Source organism: Solanum dulcamara, chromosome 1, assembly GCF_947179165.1.
Source record: "Solanum dulcamara chromosome 1, daSolDulc1.2, whole genome shotgun sequence".
Taxonomy (NCBI): Eukaryota; Viridiplantae; Streptophyta; class Magnoliopsida; order Solanales; family Solanaceae; genus Solanum; species Solanum dulcamara.
The window spans coordinates 24,629,515-24,645,096 of NC_077237.1; positions in this window are offsets into that span (position 1 = coordinate 24,629,515).

Sequence of the window (15,582 nt, forward strand, 5' to 3'; positions counted from 1 at the left end):
GGCTAAGACAAGTTCCTAGCTCACCCTCAATCATAATAGAAGAAATGTCATAATAAAATATCTTAACATATCATAAGCTAGAAAGACAAAGGAGTATTGTTCCCGGAACATGGGAACTCACCAAAAGTAGTCTTCAATGGAATATCAACTAGCCACGTGGAGGAGAACGAGGAGGAGCAGCGATCCCTACATGGTGATATCATGTAGGCAAAAGAGTATGTGTTAGTACTTTGAATGTACTAAGTATGTAAGGATGCATGAACATTGAGAAAATATTATAACATTTATGTAATATGGAACATAATGTAATACATGCATAATAAATCATATGGATATCCTTTAAAACATTCATTTTGTGGGAAATTAACCATAACCGACATTTAAGACCATGCGAGCTATTACATGGAATCCAACATAACCCCCTACGTTGGCCGGGGAGACTACTTGCCAGGTAGAACTCCGTCAACTTCATTCATTTCTTTAACTTTAACTTTAAGGTCTATTTATGGATCCATTAACCTAAGCCTACAAGGGCTCCTATGTTGGCACATAGTTAATGAGACAAGGGGTTGCTACTAGGATTCCCTTATCGAATCTCACCTCAATGCCTCATTCGGTGCTAAGTCAATCCCACGGAATAGTTTAATACTTCAAAATATTCATAGCATATAACTTGAGAATTCAAACATCATATTCGGTAGAATAGCTCATTAAAACATTTGATAATTCAAATATGCAAGAATTGTCCTTATTGCATAAAGAATCCATGATTCATATCATTTCATCATTCTTTCATTTCATAAGACTCCCTTTTTGATCATAGATATTACTTTCATAAATATTTATTTGGAGTCAAAGCTTTCAAGTCAAACTTTGTTAAAAACATAGTAAAACTAGGTGGGTTCAAATCACTTTAACTTGCAAATATGTATGTAAATAAATATACATAAATACTTTGAAATCCATTAATTAAAAATCATGCTTTAAACAACCCACCATGAATTTCAAGAACCTTTAAATAAAAGAATTACTTGTAAACCATCAATTCATACATATGAAATTATGTTGCATCAAAATAGAGCAATAATCATTACTTTAACCATGATTCATACTATTAAGTAAAATTAAGAATTAACATAAGAAAATATTACTTGAAATCAAGATATTTAATTGAAAGAGTTTTTGGACTACATGGGTGGAAGAACCCATGGATAAACACCCACATAACTTAGAGTAAAGCTTAAAGAAAATAAACATAATTTATTATATAATCAAAATAATTTAGACATGAGAGTGGAAGGAATACTCTCATTGAAACCTTACATACCTGGAAACCGAAGCTTTAGTTGGTACCGGAAGACTTAATGAACACTCTTGAGTCCTAGCTTCTCTCCTTGCCGGAACGTTTTGTGTACTACCCGGAATATATGAATCACCGGAATAGTATTTCTTCACTACTAAGAACTAAAACTATATTTGAGAATGTGTATAGAGAGAAGATTTGCTTGAGAAAGCTTGATGAATAAAATGAGGAAATAAGGTGGGTATTTATAGGTGGGAAAGATGACCTAACAATAAATAAAATAATTATAAATAAAAATCTGAAAATTTAGTGGAATATATTGATGTCATGGATGATGTTAAATGGAGGACAATTTATGTCATGAGTGATGTCAAAATGTATCTAGATCTTTCTATGGTAGGTGAAATGAGTTATCTTTGACAGAATACTCTTTTTGGGAGCTACGTTTGAATAAGATAAATTCCTTATTAGGATATGGTGTATTCATAAGAATTGTAGATATGGAAGTCTAGTTTCATATCGTTCAAGAATCAACCAATTTGGATAAACCTACAGTGAGATATGATTTTTCTTCTATAAACACTCATTTCCGTAACAGCATCCTACCTTATAAAGATTAATTTATTTGACCTACTTAACCTCCGAATCTTAAAATATGGTCTTCATAAAAGTTGTAGGTAATGATCTTGTGGTTACTCAGAAATTTGAATCACTCAATTTGGATATTTCTATGAAAAGTTATGACCAAAATACAGAGACTGTATCATGTTTAGGCAAAAATTGAAACATCGTATACAACGTTTTTAGGGGATATTACAAAGTATATGTAAGAATCATATCTATAAATACCCAAGTATGATAGTGATTCTAACTAATCAAACTGAGTGCAGAATAATCATTCCATCTACTTGTCTTCGAGAGAAAAGATTGATTCGAGCAGAAGCGGAGTCAAGATTTGAACTTTATATATTAGGGATTTTAATCATTTTAAGTTATTGAATTCTGAATTAATAATTTATACATGTTGAATGGAGTTCTTTAAGTAAATACACGATTTAGACCAAAGCTACTGGCTTAACCCCTTTTCTAGCTAAGACCCTGGATATGAGTGCTCCTTTTCTTCCAATGTCCAACAAAAAAAATAATGAAAAGAGTGCATTGTAACTTTCTTATTAACTTGTGTAATGTCTCAAAATTAGAATATAATGACCTGAGAAGTTCACACATTGATTTTGTGTTTTAGAAACATGTATAATTCAAGATTCAAATCTTAGTGGCAACAGAATTACCTATTGAGGAAAATCTCCATTTTCAAGCTGAGAATTTATCAAGACCTTTGTTGCACGGTGTAATGGAGTTGGACCCTCTCTCCTTGCAGAAAAGAACATAAGACTTCATTGATTTTATATAAAGCACAAAGTAATGCAGATAAGTTTTTACACACAACAAGAAGTAGCGGAGAAGTTCATCCCTTTTCATTTAGGCCTGATGACCCATAATTTGGCTATAGTCTTTGTCATTTCTTGATTTTATAATTAGACAATTTGGGACAAGTCGAAGAACCTTCATCTCTGTAATCATTTCTTGCAATTAAAATTCAAGATTTTAGCTAAATGAGTTTAACCTTTAAGGTTCTTAGCCTTTTCTTTTGATAAGTACTTTAAGGTTCTTAGCATTGAAAATTAAAAATTAAAAAAAGGGAACTAATCTCCCCCACCCACAAAAAGAAATATAAAATTTCAAAGTATAGCTTTAGTGCCACTGTAATTTCACAAAAATATTTATGAACAATGCCATTATTACTAAAAATCAAAAAAATACTACAGGGCATTAAGTCATTCCATCTTGTTACAAAGAACATTATATCTTTGACTACAAAACCATTAATAAAGCATATTGTAGACGTGGTTAGATGACATCCTTACTTGAAATCACAGAATTTGTCCAATGGTATAATTAACCATTCACCAGTAATACTTTGGATCTATGGCATGCATCTATCATCATTTATGCATAAATATAAAATACATCAATTAGTGATTGAATTCATTCAATGGCTCGATAGAGTAATCTTTCAAAATAATGAAAAACCATCAATTAATAGATACTTTTTTGGTTCAGAAAAAATCACATCATAATTTATTTAATGGCTTATTGGTCCTCGAAGCTCTGAAAGGACTAGTTGGTTTAACTAATAGCTCCTTGAATCAGCTATGTTTATGGTGGAAAGTTATTTGTACCTACCCAGCTTCAATAAGAGCCAGCATATCCATGTAGTACAAACAATGTGAGATCTGTTGCCTTCAAGATTTGTATACACCTATAAAAGTTTTAAAAAAAATCAAAAGAAGAATTTTAAAAAAATGAAAATTACAGTGCAGACATAAGAGGCAAAATAACTCTAGTAATTGCAAATAATTTACAGTTATGTCAGCAGTTGAGCTAAAATTAAGCAGTTAATAGCTCCAACATAGTTACAAATTGATTGTACCATTTTTCTATTTGTATATCAAACATGATTACCAAGTTAGTTAATTATATATGCAACTCAGTGGTTCCTTAACGATTTCTATGATATTTCTAATATACAAATTCTAAAGAGAGTGTTCTTTTGAGTTCAAGTATAGTAGATATCTCTCATTTTATCCGTCTGAAGAATGTGAGATACATGGTATTACAAAGCATGAAACAATTTTGAAAAATTTTACCTTTCTAGTATGTATGTTTACATAAGACTCACATGTTTATTTGTAGAGAATAGTTATATACATATTTTGATGTTAAAAATCACATGAAATTAACATTTTCCACCATATATTGAAAGAGTACAAGGTATTGCAATAACCGTGATAACTATTATATGAAATGACAAGGTATGAATAACTTTCACCTTGTTTTGACAAGACAAATAACTCTCTCCCTAGCCACCAGACATCACTTGTCTTGACAACACAAAGTCACATGCCTTATGAATTCTAGAAGAATTATTGAAGCTCCTGGCCAGCCATCCACCAGACACTACTTTTTTTGGTCAAGTTTATACCCCATAGTACAATGGAAATATTGAGAGATTAGTTGTACAAGTTGGAACAGGCTCTATATTGGTATTAGAGTACGAGGCCCATTTCCATAAGCTCTAGGCACGTTGTTATGATTCTACCCATAGAGGAGGAGAGTTTGGTGCTTTATCTGAGGTTTGAGACTTTACTTCAAATTGCAATAGTCATTAGCATCAGTGGGAAGATCCTTTCTGGATGTAGTTGATTATGCCTGTAATATGGAGGAGCTTCATCATAGGTCCTAAGGGGGCAGCGATAAAAGGGCTTATCACCAAGGAAACTACAGTGACTCCTAGTCCATGGTTAGAGACTCTTATAGTAGACCTCTCCAGTACTACCAGCACCAAGGCTAGTTTAGCCAGCCTATTTAATTAGTGCTTAAGACTGCAGAGGGCGAGCAGTCTAGTCAGGGTAGCTTTGATATAGGTCAAACTTTAACAGGCTCATATTTAGGTTCTTTAAGTCGTGGTGACTGTTCTTCTAAGGTTCACTCATCTTAGAGGTGCTGTGATTGTGGTGAGATTGACCATTTATGTAGCGAGTGTCCTTGGTAAATGATGATTGGCCTACTCCCAAAGTAGCTCAACCAGTTTCAATAGTAGCACCTCCGACTAGAGGTAGTGCTCAATTTCAAGGTGGTAGAGATGGTCACCAGAGAATATGAGAAGGGTCCCAGGAAGGTGGGAGAGGTTATAGATCATAAGCTTAATCTAGAGATGGATAAGGCTACCTTTATGTTGCTCCAGCAAGGGCGGAGGTTGAGGCATCAAAAATTATCACTATAGGTATGATTTTTATATGACATCAGCTTGCCTCTAATTTATTTGATCCAGGTTCTGTACATTCATATATCTCTGTGTGTTATGTTTGTGATTGAGTTTACCTTTTTAGAGTATCATCATTGTTACATATTTTGACCCTGTAGGTGAGTCTATAGTAGTGGATCTAATATATATATCATGTTTAGAGTGACTATCTAGAGATGTGACACTTAGGCCGACCTTACAGTGTTTGATATGCTAGACTTCGATGTTATTATGGGAATGTACTAATTATTCTTCTACCATGCAATCTTGGATTTATTTTCCAAGATTGTTACCTTAGTCATGCCTAGTATCCCTTTTGTGGTGTGGAAAGGTTCTTTTGGTCATATGCCAACTGATGTTATTTCTTATGTTTAGGCTCAGAGGTTGGTATTTAGCGGGTGCTTAGCCTATTTACTTTTTGTGTGTGATGTTAATAGAGAGGTCCCTATAGTTTATTCGGTTCTTATTATGTGAGAGTTCACATATGTCTTTCCTACCGATCTACCTAGCCTTCATCCTAGGCATGATATTGATTTTACTATTGATCTTAAGTTAGCTATCACAATTCCATCATAGCGTATGGTCCTTATAAAGCTTAAAGATTTTAGTTTTCAGCTTTGTGATCTTTTGGGTAAGGGGTTTATTATATACGTAGTTTTTCCCTAGGGTGATCCCGTTCTATTTGTGAAGAGGAAGGATAGGTCTATGTGTTGTGTATCGATTAGAGATAGTTGAACAAGGTAATTGTGAAGAATAAGTACCCTATCACTTATTAATGGCTTATTTTATTAGCTTTAGGGTGTTGTAGTATTTTCTAAGATCGACTTGAGATTCAATTAACATCAGCTAAGGATTAGTTTGGACAAAATCTATAAGATAGCTTTTTGGACTCGTTACGGCCATTATGAGTTCCTAGTGATTTCTTTTAGATTGACCAATACCCCAACGGAGTTCATGAACTTGATCACGCATTTTTAGGCCTTTTATAGACTTTTTTTTATTATGTTCATCAATGACATCTTTTATACTCAAGAAGTAGGGAGGAACACGAAAAACACTTGGGGATTGTGCTCAAGGCTTTAAAAGATCGGCGACTTTATGCTAAGTTCTTAAAGTATGAGTTATGGCTTGAGTCTGTAGCATGCTGGGGCATATTGTCTATAAGGATGGGATTATGGTTGACCTGGTGAAGATTGAAATTTTTCGTGATTGGTCTAGATCCACTTTCTTTAATGGGATTTATAGCCTTGTTAGGTTAGACAACTACTATAGGCAGTTTGTTGAGGGTTTCACTTTGATTAAGTGCCTTTAACTTGGTTGACTCATCTTGATGTCCCTTTTGAGCGGTTAGATCAGTGTGAGTTGGGCTTTCGAAAGCTCAGGAGTTGCTTACTATGCTCGCTACTTTGACTCTTCTCGTTGAGGGCAAGGGCTTCACAGTATATTGTTACACATTCAACATTGGTTTGGGTTGTATATTGATGAAGCAGGGTCATGTAAATGCTTATGCTCGAGGAGACTTAAGGTTCACAATTGCAACTACCCCACCCATGACTTGGAGTTACAACTGTCATGACCCACTCCGTAGGCGATGACTAGTGCCCGAGTTGGGCACCCATACATACCCTTAGTCCCACTTAGCATGTTAGAAGAATAAACAAATGTAGAAATCAAATGAGGATGCTAGAGAGAATATGGAAGTAGATGTAGCACATGAAGGCCGTTAAATCCATCACGGAACATAAAAGTCCAAAACATATACAGAACCCACAATTACATATCTACAGACCTCTACAATATGATAGCATAATCATATGATGGGACAGGGCCCCATTGTACCCCTGACCAATGTATATATATAGGCTACGAAAAGGTCAGAACCAAAATATGGTCTCTGGACAAAGGAGCACTGTCAAACAGTAGAGTGGATGTCCTAAGCAAATGGATCAGCAAAATGAGCGTTTATACCTGTAGGCATGTAACGAGTATGTAAAGCATAGACTGTAATAGGTAAAGCCATTACCATAACAGAAGGTGCAAAAATGAGCAAAATATCCTAAATATCAAAATGTTTTTCATAACCACAAATAATGTATGCAGAAAAGCATATGTCATATTCGGCCCTATTATGGGACTCGGTGAACAAATCATGGTAGCTGCTCCGTCACTGGCACCACAACATATCATAACTCCAGAGTAGGAAATATCTCTGTAACAAATCATATCATATCAGATGGTCATATTAGATCATATCATATTATATGTGTACATGGCACATCATAACTCCACAAATCAAACCCATGTATAGGGCGTACCTGCCCCCTCACGTTGGGAAACAGTGAATGATGCAGAGAAGTATGCACGATAATAAAACCTAACCCGGGCTCGGTGAAGGAAGCATTGAGGCATCCACGGGTGGAGTAGTGAAAAACTAATTCCACCTTAAATTATTTTTGAGACTCGATGGAGTTAACAAAATGAGCTATTATTCAAAAATCAAGACAAAAGTCGTATCAAGTACCTTTTAAATATCACTATGAGTTATATCCAAATAGAACTTTTGGAATCATATACACGTATCTAGGCACGATAAAATATCCTTTGGAAAATCAAGAAGTTGGCCATCCTAGCATCTCTACGAATAGGAACTTCCTTGGAATTATATAAAAGTCATATACTTGTTTCATAAAAACCATGACAAAAAGGAATATTAGCTTTATATACTTATTTCAAAACATGCCAAGAGAAAGAACGATTAGCTTTACATACTTATGCCAAAGACATGCGAAAAGAAGGAACGATTAACTTTACATATCTCTTATGGATTATTCTCACCCACGTTCGCCTCGTGGTCTTTTGAACCTATTTAACATGATAGTAATACTAAGATTAATAACCTTTCACTTTCCAACTCTACGTCCACATATTCATAGGATTTATTTCCTTATCCATTTTCCTTAACTAGCTTATTACTAGCTCCGAAGTTACCAAAAATTGGGCAGCATCTCCCCTATAACTTTAACATCCTCGAGATTTCAAATCATCCAAAATATCAACAACAATACCAAAAAAAAAACCACAAGCATATATATAAATAAATCACTTCAACATTACCCAATACAACTCCAACCAACTAGCTCTGAACTACGATACCAAAATAGAGTTCTTAATATTTATTTCGTAAAATCTTTTATCATAAAAAATAGAGGGTCAGGTGGATAAAAAAATAAGCACCAAAACCCATTTTTGAGTACTTTAAATCCCTAAAACATGCAATTAAACCACCCCCAACCCGTAACACCATAACAACAACACACTACTCGACTTCGATTTACCTACTACGACTTCAATTTAGTTTATTTCTAACGTCAAGAATCCTTATACACTTTTTACACTTCTAGACTCACTTAATATATGTAATATACCCCATAAAAACATCATAAACTTCAATTTGAAATGGAAATTCTTACGTTGCCCATAACTCGCCTCGGAAGCTCTTCTAGCGTGACTGAAACTCCGTGGCTGTTTGTTGTCCATTTGAGGATGCTAAAAACCATAAATTTATATTAATAACACCTTCATACCTTCTTGGTATATCCCATATAATTAATTCACGGAATTAAATAGGAGAACTTACCTTTTTCTCCTCCCAAAACCGTAGCTCTTTCTTCTCTCTAGCTTAAGTTTCTCTACTCTTCTTTTTGTCTAGAACTTTCTTAGAGATAAGATGACTTATAGGATATATATGAACTTAAATTCATAAATTATATATATATATATATATATATATATATATATATATATATATATATATATATATATATATATATATATAAAGGCCACTTTAGGAGGAGACACATGCCATCCCCTCAGTTGTGACATATGTTAAGCCCTAAATGGTAATATGTGTCAAGCCCTCATTGGTCCAACACATCCTTTCCTCCAATCATGGGCTGCCACATGAAATGTGGAGGTCCACCACCCTTGCTCCAGCTGCTGCCACATGGCACTCTCTGATGCTGCCACATGGCACTCTCTCATACTGCCATGTGGCACTCTCTTTTCCCCCTCATGGGTTCGTAATCTCGTCTTACTTTACAAACCTATGTAATCCTTTCTACGCAAGCTTGGTATGTACTCAAGTAGCTTAAGTATGTAATATTTCCAAGTTGGTAGCTTACGTAACTAAGTCTAGTCCTACGACTCATTATTTGGCCTCCAACTTCTTCCATATTCTTATAACTCTATTTCCAATCTTCTCTACTATGGGGTATCACATTCTCCTTTCCCTTAAAGTTGTTTCATAGCGTTATAGATTACCTGACTCATATGGTAACTCTTAAGAAGCTTAAGAGTTCTTAAAAAGTCTTAAGAAGCTTTTAGAAGCTTTAAGAAACTTTAGGAAACCTTATGAAACTTAAGAAGCTTAAGATACGTTTAAGAAACTTAAGAACGCGTTCCAACGTACAAAAGTACAGGGTGTAACATTCTTCCCCTCTTTAGAACATTCATCCTCTAATGTTAACACGTCTTATAGGGTTTTACGAGGATTTTTGGGAGTTCTCTATAACCGTTGTCTTCCAATCCTTTTAGGAGTTCTCTATAACCATCTCTGTAACGTATCCAAAATATTATAACTATATTATCCTTATTGAACCCTTATTTATTTTTCTACGTACTTATTCACTTGGCCCTATACGTAATGCCTATCTCATTCACATTGAAACTCGCTTGTCCCGTCTTATCATACTTCTTTCTTTTCTTTTATTCACTCCTTGCTCTTATCACTTCCAATCATAGGAGGCTTGCTGTCCCTTTTCCTTGGTTATTTATCTATCGCAACCTCATTTGCGACCAACACTATAGCCACCATCTTGGCTTTTGACTCTGCATGGTATCGTTATCCTTCATACGAACTCTTGAGTTATTTGATATCCTTCCTTGGTCGTACCCTTTTTTTTATAAACACCCATCTTCTAACATTATGTCATGCAGAGTTTTGCCAAAAACTTCTTGACACTGCCTTAAATACCATTCTGACTTCTATCCCATTATAGTTGGCTTTCATCCCTTCTAACTTGCTTCAGCATGGGATCTTCTTAAAGTTTAAACATCCATGTCCGCTATATTGTAGTATCCATTATTTCTATCTTGCCTTTGCATTCTTCTTACCCACTTTCCCCCTTAGGGAGGGGGAACTTATACCTTTGTCTAATCTCAAAACTCATCCAATTCTATTTTCCCAATCCTCTTGGTACCGTATCATGTCCATCTCTTTTTTCATCCTTTCTAACTTGATTCCATACGTACGAAACCTTGACTAAGTCACGAAGCAACGAGAACATTTCCATACATAGTGCGACATCTCATCTATTAATCTGTACTTATGTAAAGTGACCCATGGAACAACTCATCCAAGGACACACTCCACTTATCTTTATCAAAAGTTAATTAGCACTTTTAGTCATTCCAATTTCAATTAGGCAATACTTGTATTCCGACGATAATTGTCCAAAGTTCTCTTGCAGGAGTAGCTTTATCCCAACCTATATACTTTGTTTCTTGGGATGAATGTATATTGCACCATTTATTCCTTAAGCTTACCATCTTTGTCTCTTAAGGATTCCACTATTGTTGGGGCGATATTGTGTGCATGCACCACCCCTTTATACCTTATACCCCTTCCCCTTACTATGTACCCAACACGGGCTTCTAATTTTCTCAACAACATACCAAGTTCGCCTCAATAGGGGCCTTACCTTATAATCATGTAGTCGTATTGCACTTTTAAGTTCATATTGCACATTCCTATTTCATTCCATATCTGCATTCATTTAATCATATTTATCTTGGGTATTTCCGTAGATTTCTCTTATCATTTATCCCGTCTATGTCTATCTTTTATTCCGCACAAGAGGGATCTTATACTACCTCTATATTATTCGGAACACATTACTTCCACATAATCCTTTTTCTCATTTCCAAAATGTATTTTGTCCATCCATCTTTATTCGTATCATACCAATCATTCCCTAACACCCATTCTATCTTGTAGCTCATCCTTCTACAGCTTGGTCTTTCATAGTTCTGTCTCTTTTAACATTCGTATCTTCGGCTACACATGTCATGACCTATTGTTACACTGTCATCTCACTTTCTTCTTGCTTACTACTTTCAGTTACTCTTTCCTTCCTTGTGCTCTCTATCATTTCCGTTATTTCATAATCTTTATTTACAACTTTTCCTACGAAACTTGATAAGTCTTTCTTATTTGTTCCCTATCCCATTTTTCCGTTTCACACTTATCCTTATATTCTTATTACATGGACCATGTCCTATCACTAGCCATTTTCTCACTAGGCTTTGCTTATTTTCATAATGATCCTCGTTATATTCACATAATATCCTGTTCGTATTTCACCCCATAGTATAACACTTCTTGACCTTTTTCACGATTCTTACTATGGGTCTCTTACCCTTTTTAGTTAGTCTTATCCTTAATATCTCCCAAGCTGTCCTATTAATACTTCATATTTGCCACAATTCTGTTTCCCTTGCACTCTTGTCTTAAACATACTATTACTCCCTTTTAATTAAAGCTTATCATAGTTTATCCCTGTGTATCAATTTCATCATTGCCTTAATATATCGTTCTATCTAAAACTACTAGTCTTTTCTAAATCATCTCCCTACGGTCACAAGTCTTGTCCAACTTCGGTTTGCCATATCAATATCAACCTCCTAGTTTCTATTGCTATCAATTTAGCAATTAACTTATTTCTCGAGGTTAGCCATACTCGTGGTTTAGCCAAATCTTATCATTATTGTGGGCACGACATTTCAAGACATACTACAGCCCTGTATCTCATTCTCTTTTTATTTCTAGGAAAATTTGGGCAGAGTTTTCTCTGTATTTCTTACTATCTCAAACCTACATGCAGAAAATAACAACAGTGCCTCACAGGGCCAATATGTATAAATATACATATATATGTATCATATCACATCATATCGTAGCCACACAGGGTGCCCACAATAAACAGTATGAAAATGGACTTACCTCATACGTCCACTGGAATTTTCCCTGTTACACTTTCGTGTCTACTCTTCCTTTCAATTTACAATTGTACATTTCAGTTCTACTTCAATACCTTACCCAACAGATATCTTTCATGCATTTACTTACCTACGTGCCTTGTGAATTTCAATATCGTCAGTCACTTCCTTTCGTTGTTGTCATCCTTCTATTAATATCCAAGGTTAATATAAGAAGTTTTCCTATGACTCGGATCTATCGCACGATCTTAGATATGAAAGAAAGGTAACATCATAAATATCTCGTAGCCTCCTATTTATAGATATGGCCTACAACACACTAATTAACAAGACTCTACTAGACATGGTCTATAGACACTCCAAGAAAGGACCACTCTGATACCACTTTTGTCATGACCCACTTCGTAGGCGGTGACTAGTGCCTGAGTTGGCACCCATATGTTCCCTTAGCCGCACTTAGCATGTTAGTAGAATAAACAAATGTTGAAATCAAATAAGTATGCTAGAGAGAATACAGAAGCAGATATAGAACACGAGGGCCATTAAGGCTGTCACGGAACATATAACTCCAAAACATATACAGAACCCACAATTACATATCTACAGACATCTAAAAAATGATAGCATAATCATACGATGGGACAGGCCCTGTCGTACCACTGACTAACATATACATATAGGCTATAGAAAATTCAGTACCAAACTATAGGCTCTAGACAAAGGAGCATTGTCAAACAATAGAGTGGATGTCCTAAGCAAGCAAATCAGCAAAACGAGCGTATGTACCTGTGGGTATGTAACGCAGCCTCCGAATAAAGAGGTTTAGTACGGACAATGTACTGAGTATGTAAAGCATAGATTGTAATAGGTAAAGCCATTACCAGAACAAAAAGTGCAAAAATGAACAAAATATCCAAAATATCAAAATGTTTTTCATAACCACAGATAATGTATGCAGAAAAACATATGCCATATCCTGCCCCATTATGGAACTCGATGAACAAATCATGGTCGCCGCCCCGTCACTAGTGCCACAGCACATATTAACTCCAGAGTAGGAAATATCCCTGTAACAAATCATATCATATCAGATGGTCATATCATATCATATCATATCATATCATATGTGTACATGGCACATCATAACTCCATAAATCAAACCCATGTACAAGGCGTACTTTCCCCCTTATGTAGGGGAACGAAGAACGATGCAGAGAAGTATGTACGATAACAAAACCTGACCCGAGCTCGATGAAGGAAGCATTGAGGTATCCACAAATGGAGTAGTGAGAAACTAAATACACTTTAAATCATTTTTGAAACTCGATGGAGTTAACAAAATAGGCTATTATTCAAAAATTAAGACAAGAGTCGTATCAAGTACCTTTTGAATATAACTATGAGTTATATCCAAATAGAACTTTTGGAATCATATACACGTATCTAGGCACGATAAAATATCTATTGGAAAATCAAGAAGTTGGCCATCGTAGAGGCTCTACGAATAGGAACTTCCTTGGAATCATATAAAAGTCATATACTTGTTTCATAAAAAACCCTCCCAAAAAGGAAGATTAGCTTTATATACTTATGTCAAAACATGCCAAGAGAAAGAATGGTTAGCTTTAATTATTTATGACAAATACATGCCAAAAGAAGGAACGGTTAGCTTTACATACCTCTTGTGGATTACTCTCACCCACGTTCACCTCATCGTCTCTTGAACCTATTTAACATGAGAGTAATACTAAGATTAATAACATTTTACTTTCCAATTTCCAACTCTACATCCACATATCCATAGGAATCATTTCCTTATCCATTTCCCTTAACTAGCTTATTACTAGCTCCGAAGTTACCAAAAATTAGGCAGTATCTCGCTTATAACTTCAACACCCCCGAGATTTAAACTTGGCCAAAATACCAAAAACAACAACCAGCAGCATATACATAAATAAATTACTTCAACATTACCCAATACAACTCCAACCAACTAGCTCCGAACTACGTTACTAAAATGGAGTTCTTAGCTTTTATTTCATAAAATCTTTTACCATACGAAACAGAGGGTCATGTGGCTGCAACCAGAAGCACCCACACCCCTTTTTGAGTACTTTCCAGCCCTAAACCACGCAATTAAACCACCCCAACCTACAGCACCACCACAACAACATACTACTCGACTTTGATTTACCTACTACAACTTCAATTTAGTTTATTTCTAACGTCAAGAATCCTTATACACTTTTTCCACTTCCAGCCTCACTTAAGATATGTAATATACCCCATAACAACATCGTAAAATTTATAGCTATTTGTTGTCCATTTGGGGCTTCTACAAACCATATATTTATATTACTAACACCTTCATACCTATGTGGTATACCCTATATAATTAATTTACGGAACAGAATGGTAGAACTTACCTTTTTCTCCTTCTAAAACCATTGCTCTTTCTTCTCTCTAGCTTAAGTTTCTCTTCTCTTGTTTTTGTCTAGAACATTCTTAGAGATAAGATAACTTATAGGATAAAGGTGAACTTAAAGTCATAAATTATATATATATATATATATATATATATATATAGGCCACTTTAGGAGGGGACACATGTCATCCCCTTAGTGGTGATACATGTCAAGCCCTAAGTGGTATCACGTGTCAAGACCTCATTAGGCCAACACATCCCTTCCTCCAATCATGGGCTGCCACGTGGAATATGGGGTCCCTACCCTTACTCTATATCCTGACATGTGGCACTCTCTAATGCTTCCACATGGCACTCTCTTTTCCCCCTCGTGGGTTTGTAATCTCGTCTTACTTTACGAACCTATGTAATCCTTTCTATGTAAGCTTGGTATATACTCAAATAGATTATGTAAGATTTCCAAGTTGGTATCTTACGTAAATAAGTCGAGTCCTATGACTCATTATTCAGCCTCCAACTTCTTTCAGATTCTTATAACTCTATTTCCAATCTTCTCTACTATGGGGTATCATATTCTCCTTTCCCTTAGAGTTGTTTGATAGCGTTATAGATTACCCGTCTCACATGGTAATACTTAAGAAGCTTAAGAGTTCTTACCAAGTCTTAAGAAACTTTTAGAAGCTTTAAGAAACTTTAGGAAACTTGAAGAAACTTAATAAGCTTAAGATCCTTTCAAGAATCTTAAGAATGCGTTCCAAGGTACAAAAGTATGGGGTGTAACAACGGTGGTAGTTTTTCCCTCACGATTTGGAGGTATTTTCAATATGGTGTCTGATGTGAGATTTATACCAATCACAGGAGTTCGAAGTACACCATAAGCATGAAATACCTTAATTTTAGGCAGCGTAGGTGGATTAATCTCCTAAAACTGTA